General features: G+C 49.2%; 1 protein-coding gene across 1 annotated transcript in view; it reads right to left on the bottom strand.

Annotated features, from left to right (window-relative positions):
- GABBR2 (gamma-aminobutyric acid type B receptor subunit 2) overlaps positions 1–12,301 on the bottom strand; it is a 348,859-nt gene that overhangs the window by 195,140 nt on the left and 141,418 nt on the right. The window lies entirely within an intron of this gene.

Here is a 12,301-nt window from a genome sequence, read left to right as displayed (position 1 = left end):
GGGTGCTTTTTTGGTCACTGTTCTAAGTCCTAACTGCCTTATATGTATTTATTATTTTACTACAACAGCAGAGGTGATAGGAGTATGTCTCCATTATGAGGGACAAGGAAAAGTTAAAAAATTTGCCCAAGGTCACACACACAGCGGGAAAGGAGCTGAGCTAGAATCAGAGAGAGCCCCCGCAGTCTAACCACTATGTGGTACAGCCTCCATGAAAAACCATCAAGATAAAGATGCTGTGACACTGGAAAACAGAAAGCAAATTTATTCTCGTTCCAGACGGTATTGTTGTTGTCTACCTAGAAAACCCAAGGGAGTCAAGTGAGAAAAAACTACCAGAAGTGCTAAGAATTCAACACGGTCAAAATATGTATATACCCTGATCGACAGTGTTTCTCTATTTCAGCAATAACAACTTAATACTAAAGAAAATAGATCCCATTTCCCTAAAGCAGTCATAAATGTGGAATGTTTGAAAATAAGCCAGACATGAAATGGAAAGGATCTGTATGAAGAAAATGACAAAAATTCGCTGAGGACCTAATTAAAAATTTTGAATGGAAAGATGCTCTATGTTCATGAATGGATAGACTCAGTATTATAAAGATGTCAGGTGTCCCCCAAATTAATTCTGCAGTCACTAAAATTCAAAAAGCACCTATTGCATTTTTGGAAACTTCTAAAACTTAAATTGGTGAATATAAAGGCATTGTGACAGAATAAGGAAGGACTGTATATTAAATTGTATTCTGCATGAATAACATTTCAAACATGGGGATGCCAATTCTAGAGTAGATAGATCAATGGGACAAAATGAAACAAGAACCCAAGAACAGTCTTATGGTTGCACCATCTATGGTGGTCACTAGCCACCTGTGGTTCCTGAGAATTTGACATGGATAGCGTCATGTGTTGAAATGGTACTATTTTGGATATACTGCATTCAATAAAATATGTTATGAAAATTAACTTTACCTGTATCTTTTTACTTTTTAAAATGTGGTTACTAGAAAATTTAAAATCACAGATAGGGCTTGCATTATATTTCTATTAGAACTGGTGTAAAGTATAAAAAATGTAGTGTATTCATTTTCTAAAAATAAAATTCAGCATAGGCATTTTACTTTTTTATTCTTTCAAGTTTTTATTTAAAATCCAATTAGTTAACATATAGTGTAATATTACTTTCAGGAGTAGAATTTGGTGATTCATTACTTACATACAACACCTATGCTGATCACAAGTGCCCTCCTTAATACCCATCACCCATTTAACCCACCCCACTGCCCACCATAGACATTTTTAAAAATATTTTTTTTATTTATTTGAGTGAGAGAGAATGAGAGAGCACAAGCAGAGGGAGCAGCAGAGGGAGAGGAAGAAGCAGACTCGCCCCTGAGCAGGGAGCCTGATGCCAGGCTTCATCCTAGAACCCTGGGATCGTGACCTTAGCTGAAGGCAGATGCCTAACCTATTGAGCCACCCGGCATAGGCATTTTAAATGAGTAGAGGGAAGATATATTAATGAAATGCTGGAAGAACTATGAACTAACTATGAGGACATGAGAAGTATAGTTTTGATATTACAGGCCGTATGCTAAAATTCCAGATAAAGTGAAAAATGAATAAAAGTACTAGAAGAAAATGTAAGTGAATATTTATAAGAATTTGTGGATGAGAAGAGCATGCCAAGCCCAAAATGAAAAATGAAAAAAAAAAAGGTCTTGATAAATTTGACTATGTAAAATACGAAAGTTTTTAAAATTGTCAAGTAACATATGAAACAAAATTGAATGTCACATGAAACATGGGGAGATATCTGCAATCAATGTGACAAATCCCTACCTTATAAAGACCTCTTACAAATCAAGTAAGAAAAGGAACACTCTAATAGAAAATGTGCCAATAACATGAACAGCCAATTTTCAAAAGGAAAAACAGAAACGAGAGAGATTCCTAGTAAAAAAGAAATTCAATCTTAGTAGTAATCAAAGAAATGCAAATTAAAATAGCAATTGCCAAGGATCAAAAAAGAATAATATATAATGTTGGCAATGACTGCTGTCATATACTTCTATGCAACTCTAAATTGGTATGATCTTTCTGGAGGACAATTTGGCGATGTATACAAAAGGTTCCAAAATGTGCTCACACTGTTTCTAGGAATTTATCGTCAGAAACTAATCAGAGATGTTCACCCAAAAATACAAGTACGAATTTCCTTCATTGTTGTTTGTAATCAGGAGAGATTGGAAACCATCTCCATGTTCAATAGTAAGAGCTTCCTTGAGTAACTATAGCATATCCATAGGGTGGAATTTTTTCAACAGATATTGGCAAAAACTTCAACAGAAAATATACATCTACCTACCTCCTGTCCCATCTCAAACTCCTCAACAGCAAAGATTTATAAAAAACATCTATTAATAGCTCTGGAAAGCAACAAAGAAGACCATGAGTGGACAAAATATTTGCAGAACTCTTGGAATATAGGAGGAAAGGGAGCAGACCGTAGGATCAATAGGACTGGGGGGGGGGGAAGCTGTCCAAAACACACAGGACTGTGGCAGAGGTGGGGGCGCTCATGGGGTCACCAGGCCCAGTGGACAGGCTGTTATGAGTCACAGTGATGGAGAATAGTTGCTGGCCTGGAAGAGCATTGCCCCTGGATGCCTAGATTCAAGAAGATGTTTCTATAGTAAGTAACTACATGTGTTTGTTTATACATAGTCACTCATAAGCTTTGAGAAAATTGTAAAGACAGATGCTATCGACGTTAACAATGACCTTTCGGTGGCTAGGTTATGGCTGATGTTTAGCCCTCCTTTTTGCTCTTCTGTGTTTTCCAAGTTTTCTGCATTGAGTACATATCAATATTACAGTTTAGGAAACGATAGAGGAGTATTTTTAAATAAAGAAGGAAAAAAACGAAAACAAAGAGAACTTGATTTTTTTCTGTAAGAAAATAACTACCATCTTATTAGTTTTCTTTTGAGTTACTGCAGTAACGTCCTGGCTGGTTTCCCAGACTCTGGTCAGCTGAAGATTGCTACCATCTCTCACTTCCTACTTAAAAGCCTTCCATGGCTCCCTACTGCTCATGTTCAAGCCCAGACATAGAGTCATGCAGGGACTTCACTATTCTTCCTTCCTCCCAGCCCATTCTTCACTTCTCCCACTCCACACTGGCTATTCACCGTTTCCTGAAGGTTCCACACACCTTTCAACTCCACTCCTTTGCTCCTGTTGCCCTGGCACTATCCAACCCTGGCAGGTGGCCTCGGGGGGAGAACCACAGCCAGAAGGTACCAGAATAGCCCCGAGGACCTGTATACTACAAGATGCACTGCCCTGTCAGCCAAGAGGCCCAGCTGAAACAAAGCATCCTGAGATACTTCAGCAGGAGCAGGTGTGGAAAGAAGAGCTGGGCTCTGAGATTCAGAATCTGAGAAAATAATAAAAATTTAATGCGGAATCCCTTGATGAAAATGGCAGGGGACTGCGAGGAGCTCTCCTTGAGACATGAGTTGGTTGGTCTATATATCCACCTCCTTGCTTCTGTGGTGGGAATCGGGGTAGGGATTCTGGCCCTGGCTGGTGGTCTCTTCTCCACAGGGGCGGGCACAAACCTGGGTTTATAGCTGCACCTGCTACCTCGTGGCTCTAAGACCTTGGCAAAGTGACCTAATCCTTTCTGAGTCTATGAAACAGAGCTTGCCCCATGCTGGGTGACTGAATGTCATCACCTGCACACAGTCCCCCACCCGCACCCCCTAAATGGCAGAGATGATGTTATAATTACATTTTCCCACTCCAAAAGTTCTGCTTCACGGGGCTAGAGTCATGCTCTGGGAACCAGGCCCAGGGATTGTGTAGGAGGCCCTAGGAAGTGTCCCTGGTGAGGGCTCTGAGGTTGTCATGGAGAGCAGGACCCCCCACCCCCTACCCAGAGAATCTCTGGAATCTCATTCTGGGCCCTCACTCACCCCTGTGTTCCAGGATCCACATGGCCTGGGTAGGGGGTATATTTATCTGCTGTCACAGCCCTGGTGAGCTGAAAGATTAGCACTCTCCCTGGCCAGGGATGAGCCCTGGTGCTTGGCACCACATGCCCACAGCCAAGCCTCCTGTCCTTCTTTTTTTTTTTTTAAGATTTTATTTATTTATTCATGAGAGACAGAGAGAGAGAGAGAGAGAGAGAGAGAGGGGCAGAGACACAGGCAGAGGGAGAAGCAGGCTCCATGCAGGGAGCCCAACGTGGGACTCGATCCTGGAACTCCAGGATCAGGCCCTGGGCTGAAGGTGGCGCTAAACCACTTTAGCGCCACCCGGGCTGCCCCTCCTGTCCTTCCTGTAGGAGTTGGGGTGTGAGCGGTAGAGGGATGCTCAGCTCTGGGGACCTGGTGTGAAGTGTTAGGGAGGAAGCACCGGCCAGACCCCAGGGTCTTCCTCCCGCACCACAGAGGGGGTAGCCATCTCCTCCATGTTCTGGAGTGGAGGGAGGAAAGCTTCTCCTGAGGGCAGAAGTTCTGGGGCAGATCAAGGGCATCCAGGTTGGAGATGCGCCTTTTCTTCAGAAATCTTGGTCACCGCAGCCACCCTGAGTGCCCTCCTCGGTGTGTGCTCACTGCCATAGAATGCTGCCACCAGGAGGGCAGGAGCCCTGGAAACCGCAGGCCCTGACTGGGGATGGTTTTTACCCACATGGGCTCTCCCCACTCTGCAGGGATGGGCACAGCAGAGCACCTGCTAGCGGGCTGCACTTGCCCCTGGGAGCACTCACATGAAGGAACAAGTGATGCTTAAACCCGAGAGTCGGGCAGCCCGGGTGGCTCAGCGGTTTAGCGCCGCCTTCAGCCCCGGGTGTGATCCTGGAGACCCGGGATCGAGTCCCATGTCAGGCTCCCTGCATGGAGCCTCCTTCTGCCTCTGCCTGTGTCTCTGCCTCTCTGTGTGTGTGTGTTGCTCATGAATAAATAAATAAAATCTTAAAAAAACAAAAACCGAGAGTCTGCCCCATGGAGCTTCAGCCTCAGAAAGCTGAAGGTCTTCAGGTCCAGTCCTTGACCTTGACCCTCCCCTATTGAATATCTGCACTGGACCAGGGTTGCAAGGAAAAGCCTATTACTACCAGTACCAGGAAAGCACTACCCTCCACCCCTCATCCACTGCTGTCTGTTAAATGAACAGGCAGCTGGATGGGTTTTATTTATCCCAGGGGTCCCCAAGCTTCAGTTCCTCCTGTACCCCTTAGAGGCAATTTCACCACCTAAGTGCACTACCCAGGTGCTTGCTAGATTAGTTTTTTCCTTTGAACAGCCTCACTTTTTAAATGAAGCTTCCATTCTCAACAATAACATCACCGAAGTACAGTTTTGATGAGCTAGTAATCTTTTCCCCCCTGGTATATAATAACATAAACAGGTAGCTATTAAAATTATACAAAAACCATATATACATACACCCTGGGAAATAATGGACCCCCTCTAAATGCAAAAGAGGCCGCCACAAACAGCTGTGTGGGTGTGGGCAGGCCGGATACAGAGCAATCCCGGCTGGCTGGCCCGCAGGCCAGGTCTCTCCCGGAGCTGGAGTAAGGGCCCAGAGAAGGAGAGGACGTCTCTTGCCTAAGGGCACACAGCCAGTCACCTAAAATCCTTAGCAAGTTTTCAGATAAAAGTTGGGGCACAGGATGGGGCCCTAGGACCACTGGGATGAGGATCTGGTCCGTCAGGAGTCCCCTCCTGCCTCCTAATGATGGAAGATCCGCGGCTGTGTGGGGGGCCCAGGTGATCCTGCAGCCTGGAGGGAAGCCAAGGACAGAGACCAGAGGTGCCTCCGCCCTTCCAGCATGCCTGGCCCTTTTCTCAGATAAAGTTGGCCTAGGGCTACAGTGGCCTCGGCTGAAAGCTGCCCATTCCTCCAAGATGCGGGTTTGAAAACTTCAGTAGACTGGGCCCCAGCCCAAAGGATCTGACTCAGGGTGGCCGGGCAGAGTTCTCAAATTTGCTTTTCTAACAAGTTCCCAGGTGACAATGATGCAATGCTGCTGGTCCAGGGCTGCACTTTGAGAACCACTGCTTTAGAGGATGGGATTACCTGATCCTGGTAAACCAGGATTCTGAAGTGTCAACCACTCGGGATGAACATCCCAGGATGACACAGCCAAGAAAAATCACTCAGACACAAAGTACCATGGGTGCATTCCAACACCCAACATCGTTGCCACCCAGAAACAACCACAAGGCAGGTGCTCGGCCCCTGCTGATTCCAGTGGCTGACCCAGGACTTTCCAGTGAGGTTTCCAGAAGGACTTCCACCAACAAACAATGTCACATCCAAACTAAAACTCAAGGGTGCCTGGGTGGCTCAGTAGGTGGAGTGTCAGCCTTTGGCTCAGGTCATGACCCCAGAGTCCTGGGATTGAGCCCTGCATCTAGCTCCCTGCTTGGTGAAGAGCCTGCTTCTCCCTCTCCCTGTGCCTGCTGTTCCCCTTGCTTGTTATCTCTCTCTCTCTTTCTCTCTCTCTCTCAAATAAATAGTCTTTAAAAAAAAAAAAAAACAACCCAGCTGAGAAACGACAGAATGGCTTGCCTGACTTCTATGGGAGTGTGACTTGCTGACTGTACCAGCTCCTCCCTTCCTCACTATGGCTCCTGTGACTCAAGCTAGGGGCAGAGATCTCTCTGCACCCGTTTCCCCATCTCACCATCCTGGGTGCAAGCAGAATGAGGGCAACAGAGGGGAAATCACTGCATTTGCCCCTAAGAATCTGGCCCAGTGCATAGAGAGTCATTGACTGAAATCCTTGCTGAGCACTCAGCATTGTGTCAGGCAGCATGTAGGTGGAGGGGACAGAGAGGTCAGCCTGGCTCCTGTCCATAGGGACTCCCTGGCCAGCGGTGATGGGTGATGGGCGAAAAAGCAGATGGTGTATCACACCACATTGTGCAAGGAGCACGTAGGGAGAGAAGCCTAGGGTAGAGGGAGGTGTGTGGAGCAGAGACAGCACGTGTCATCCAGCCTGGGGAGGATGGTTGGCCAGGTGTGGAGGAGGATGTTCCTGCAGAGAGAAGCCAGCATGGAGGGGAAGTGACTGGAGGTGAGAAAGAAGGAGGCCTCAGGGGACCATGGATGGTCTCTCCAGCCATGGATGGTCTCTTCACGCCAAGGAGTTCATTCCCTCTTAGGGCAACAGAGGAGGGCTGATGCCTACTAAGATTGGCTCCTGGATTAGATGCAAGCACAAGGTCCTTGTCCTTCGCTGCAGGACTGTCCCCCAGGCGACTGCTCCATTAAAAAGAAAAAAAGCAGTAACTTTAGAGAAGGTGAGCAGAGGTCCCTTTGGTGGGACAGCTGGTGACTTGGCAAGCCTGGAAGGCTTCAAAGGGCCAGAAGGGGCTCCTGAGGGCTGAGAAGGCTGGTTTTTTCAGGAGGAACTCTGCAGATGGTGCCCTTTTGGTGTTGGACAGATCAAGGGCCTCGGAGGATCCCATCACTTGGAGGAGGTCTCTGGTATGGAAAGGTCAGCCCCGGAAGCCCTGCGATCACTGAGGACCAGCAGGAGGGCCGGGAGTCTCAGAGCCTGCTTGGAGGGCATGGAGGAAGGGAAGCCATGCAGCCACACAGCTGGGCTCCTGAGCGGGGGCAGCCTCAGGCTAAGGAGCCAGATTCGAGATGAACATAAAAATAACAGCCACCTTTGCATGGTGCTTATGAGCCAGGCACTTCTCGCAGTACTTTAAGTTTCTAAACACAGTTAATCCTCACCACCACCCAGAGAGTTAGCTACCACTTATCAGCCCCATTTTCCAGATGAAGAAATTGAGGTATAAGGAGGCGAAGTAATTCTCACGTGGCCACACCCCTGGGAGTGGCTGGAACAGGGTCGAAGACCAGATCTCCCTAGGCCCTCAACACAAATTCTTTGAGCTAGGAGAGATCACACACAACCCGCCCCACTCCCTTATCTTCTTCTTCTTCTTCTTTTATTTTTTTTAAGATTTTGTTTATTCATGAGAGACAGAGAGAGGCAGAGACAATGGCAGAGGGAGAAGCAGGCTCCTTGCAGGGTGCTCAATGCAGGACTCGATCCCCGGACCCCAGGATCATGACCTGAGCCAAAGGCAGATGCTCAACCGCTGAGCCACCCAGGCATCCCGCCCACTCCCTCATCTTATAGAAGGGTAAACTGAAGCCTGGAGAAACTGGTTTATCTAAGGGTGCTTAGCCAACTAGTTGCGTCATGGAATTGGGAAACTATAGAATAACTTGGCAAAGATGGTTTCGTAGACCACAGGACCTGGAACTTGGGTGGGGGTGGAAGAGGAGCCCGACTACCCCTGCTGCTGTCTGCTGGTTCCCCAGGCAGCCTGCTCATTGCCTTCATCGCCACCCCAAGCCCTGCCTCCATCCTCTGACTGCCATGCTCACATGGATGTCGCTCAGTACTCTGGTCTCTCACCTCCTATTCTTTAGTTCCAGTAACATCTACCAGCGCTCCACTTCAGCCATGCACACAGAGCCAGGGCCCGGCCCCTGGATCCCTACATCCTTCCTCCAGTTCTGACCACGTCTCCCACCCTTCCAGCTCCCTCCAGCTTCCCAGAGACTTCCAGAGCTCCACTTCCTCCAAGCCCACGGGCCATCTGTCTGTTCATCCCTCTCCAGCCCGGGCCCCGTGGAGCACCCACTCAGCAGCACCCTCAATCTTCATCACCCGCCCCCACCTTTGTCTTCCACCCGGTAGAGCCCCGGCGCTGGGCCAAGGCTACCCTCCACCCTCTCCACCCTGCTGCACCCGTCACCGCACCTGCACCTGCACCTGCACCTGCCAAGGGGGGTCCTGCTGCCTGCAGACGGGGGCTACTCTGACAGCAACGGCCCCCTCCACAAGGGGGCGCCATTTCCCTCCCTGAGTTTCTGGCTGAGCCCACTGGGAACCAAGGTCTCCGAAATCACCTGGAGAACACACACGGGATCTGATGCCGAGGGTCATCTGATGTGACACGACTGTTCTGCGGGGATGGCCCAGGCATCAGGATTTTAAAAGCTCCCCAGGTGATCCTTGGAATGTGCCCTATCCACACAGGGGCAATACTACTCAGCTGAATGAAGAAACCAACTGCTCATACAGGCTCCATGGATGAACCTCAAGAACATGATGCTAAATGAAAGAGGCGAGACACAAAAAAAGCACATGTTGCATAATTCTATTTCTGTGAAATTTCCAGAAACAGGCGAAAGTATGGAGCAAATAAATGAACGTGGGGCTGGGGGTAAGCCTGACTACAAACAAGGACAAGGGAACTTGTGGAGTGAAGGGGCTGTTCTAACACGGGGTTGTGGTGACAGCTGCATAACCACACAAGTTTACTGAAAAGAACTGAACCTGACAATGGATGAACCGTATGGTATAGAGCCCAGCAAAGCCATTAAAAGTGGGGGCAGAGACAGAAGGGGCAGAAACCAATGTATTAAAAAACAAAAAAGCCCCTGGTGATTCTAATGGTCAGTCAGAGTCTAGAACCCCGTAAAGGAGGCCCGACACCCACTGACCCCGAGGCCATGTCCATCCCTCCCCGGCCCTCTCACAGTACAGGGCCTGTGCCCATCACACACCCTGGCACACAGTATTCCGTGAGTGAACGGATACGCACTCCTAGAGTTTGTCCCAGGACTTAGTGGAGGAGAGGATGTCCGTTGAGTGAGCACTTACAAGGCAGAGGTCTTTCATTGTCTCGTTCTAACAACTCTCATCCCTGAGTCCCCGTAAGGCTGGGGTAAATATCCCCGTTTTACACAAAGGAAACTAAATCCCACTGAGATGAAGTGGATTGCTGTGACCACACAGCCCTGGCCTGGCCTGGCCAAGCAGGGCCTAGAGATCAGCCTGCCTGATAACCACGTTCTTTCCTCTTCTCTCAGCTCATTTAAATCTTTTGCCCTCCTAGAGAGGGCAGGGCAGGCTCTATCTTTTCAGCCACCGGTGTTCACTAGGGACGCTTGTTTGTCTCGGAGCAGCTCTAGATCCTATACATCCAAGTCAACAAGGTGAAGGAAACTGTCTGGGCCCATGGAGCCCTTGCTCCGCAAAGTGGAGTCTGGAGAGTGGCCCATCTGATCCAAGTCCTAGGGAGCCTCTGGGCCCTGGTCATGAGCTGGGCCCCACAGGAGCAGCTGGCCCCGAGGTGGGCTGGCACCCCTTGCAGTCCCAATGTAATAAGCTTCTGGGATTAAGCTTTCCCTCCCAGCTCCCCCCAACATCAGGACTATTTTCATTGGACAATCCTTCCAGCGCACCAGTTTGGAACAGAAGTGCTTGACGTTGCTGATCGACCAATTTCATAAAAGGAATCCAGTTTCCCTTGCACTCATGAAAAGCTGTTAGCCCCTGGCGAGCTTCCAGAGCCTGCACTCCAGCGATGCAGCCCAGACATTGGGAGCGGGGTGCCAAAACCCTTGGGCACACAGAGGAGTCAGCTGGGCTGAGAGATTTAAATCAAGAGGGGTCCTTGCCAGCAACACCACCAAGCAACATCCTGTCCTCAGAGAAGAGGTCTCCCACTGAGATGCCCTGAAACCACAGCTGAGGGCCCTAACACAGCTGTGTAGGGATGGAGATGTGCTCCCAAACTGCCAATACCTGACCCCAGTGAGGACAGCATGACCGGGAAAGCAGTGCAGGGTCAGGCAGGCAGCCTTGGGTGGGCCCTTTATCAGCATATGCCGTGGAGGAAGAGGCCCATCGCCCTCTGCAAACCTCGGTTTCCTTAGCTGTTAAACAGGTGCATAACCCCTTCCTACCAGGCTGTTGGCTGCTAGAGTGTTCGGGAATCTATAAAGCACTTGATCAAGTCAGGACTAATGATTTATCTTCTTTAAACCAGGGCTTGGGGATCCCTGGGTGGCTCAGTGGGTTAGTGCCTGCCTTCGGCCCGGGGCCTGATCCTGGAGTCTGCGGATCGAGTCCCACATCGGGCTCCTTGCATGGAGCTTGCTTTTCACTCTGCCTGTGCCTCTGGCTCTCTCTCTCTCTCTCTCTGCCTATCATGAATAAATAAATAACATCTTAAAAAAAAATAAACCAGGGCTTGGGGGTATTTCAAACCTCCCAAGTTGCAAGCAGTTCCTATGTGACAACAGGAAGTTATGGATGGAAAGAAGGAGCAATGGGAAGCCTGCGCTGGGAGTCAGGATCCCGGGGTTCAGTCCCGAGTTCTCTGTGAACAATCCTTCATGACTTCAGAGGTGCTTTGAAAGCCAGAACTTTGTCCCTTCCCCTCTCTGGGACTTGGTTTTCACTTCCACACTATGAGTGGGTTGGGCCCTAAAGGCCCCTCACGCTCTGACAGCCAAGACTGATGGAAACAAGCAGGTCTCTCCACATGGCTGCAGAGCCCCATGTCAATAGGGCCACAGGACTGGGCATCCCCACCCTCACCATCTACCTGTTTGACACTCATCTTAGAGCACTGGTCACTGCTGTAAAGAAGGCAATCTTCCAGCCAAAGCCTCCGCAGTGTTTGGCAATGAGTCACTCCCACGGCCTCTCCCTAGGGACTGAGAAATGGAGAGGTGGGAAGACGAGGACCAGCCTTGCCTGGGGAAAGCCTGCCTTGTCTGGATAATCACAGACCATAGGGCTGAACACTTCTCCTTTCAAGCACCTCCAAAAACACCCCTCTCTGTGCATGAACTTTCTAATTTACAACGCTCTTTCAAATCTGGCTGATTTGGGCAAGAACTACGGGGAAGACATGAGAAGGGCTACTGCCCTCATTTTATAGGGGAGGAAACCACAGCTCAGAGAAGTGAGGTGACTTCTCCAAGGTCCCACAGCCAATGCAGGGAGTGTGCTCTCCTTCCCACGAGAGAGGTGGGGCAAAGCCTCAGAGAGTAAGTGTGGGGCTGCAGTGGGAACAGGTCTTGTGATTGCCAACCCTGCTCTGCATCCACCTTCCTGGACACACACCCTCCCCCACCCCCACTGCCACAAAGGGCCAGTTCTCTGAGACTCCTCCCGCTGAGGTCCATCCAGGACACCTGCCTCACACATACCCTCCACCCACGCAGCTCACAGTGTCTCCTCTTGGGCTGCTAAGCACAGGTGGAATAGCTTACCTTGCTGGGGCACTCTGAGTATCCAGAGCACATGTGGGAGAAAAAAAGGAAAGTAGGAGCTCCAGGGAGAATGGGGGAAAAGGAAAGAAATCAATTTGCACTCATCCACGTAGGAAAACTTCTTAAACATTTGTTAATATCCCCTGTTAGTAAAGAAGTGTGGAAATGGGGGTTTTTC

The sequence above is a fragment of the Vulpes lagopus genome, chromosome 7 (assembly GCF_018345385.1).
Source record: "Vulpes lagopus strain Blue_001 chromosome 7, ASM1834538v1, whole genome shotgun sequence".
NCBI classification, from domain to species: Eukaryota; Metazoa; Chordata; class Mammalia; order Carnivora; family Canidae; genus Vulpes; species Vulpes lagopus.
The sequence above is the reverse complement of the archived record's forward strand: the minus strand, read 5'-3'. Positions and strand labels throughout refer to the sequence as shown.